Raw genomic sequence first — 663 nt, 5'->3', positions numbered from 1 at the left:
CACCATGCTCAGCAAAAAGCAGGAGATTTCAAGCTGCACATGTAATCAAAAGTGAGCCCTTAACTTATTAATAACAACTCTCAAGGGCTTTCCTCTCATCTTGTGGTTATCTGTCTTCCTGTAGTTTGATGGTAGAAACCCCAAGCAGCCGTGCATCACTGTGTTTTAGAGCGTTCTTCCTGTGGACGGTGGAGTTGTGCTCTTAATTTGATAATGGTGCAATTATTGCAAGTTTTAGAGAGGAACTGGGTTTCCAACAGGAGCCAGGGGGAGCGTTCAGCAGAGAAGTGTGTTCCCAGCCACATTTCAAGCCGTTGGATGTTGCTGTCAGCGCTGCAGACCCTGGCACGGGATCCTCCTCATCAGTGCAGCTGATTGTGGGGAGGCTGCTGGGGAAACTGGGCTTGGTTTGGGTGAGTCAAGAGAAGAAATCTTGATGCTCTGTTTTCCTCTCAGACCTGCTCTAGTTTTGTTTGTAGCTTTTTCATGTACATGTTTATGCAGGTAACTAAAAAATGGTTCATTTATCTTCATATGGGGGAAAATTACCCTTGGAGAAAACGGGCTTTCCTGCAAATTTTGTATGCAACTGGTGGCACATGGGTTCTGACCTGGGCGCTGCCTCTGGTCAGCAGCATGTGGAGAGTGTGCCCAGGGGTTTTG

The sequence above is a fragment of the Egretta garzetta genome, unplaced genomic scaffold (assembly GCF_000687185.1).
Source record: "Egretta garzetta isolate BGI_Z169 unplaced genomic scaffold, ASM68718v1 scaffold108, whole genome shotgun sequence".
Classification (NCBI taxonomy): domain Eukaryota; kingdom Metazoa; phylum Chordata; class Aves; order Pelecaniformes; family Ardeidae; genus Egretta; species Egretta garzetta.
The sequence above is the reverse complement of the archived record's forward strand: the minus strand, read 5'-3'. Positions refer to the sequence as shown.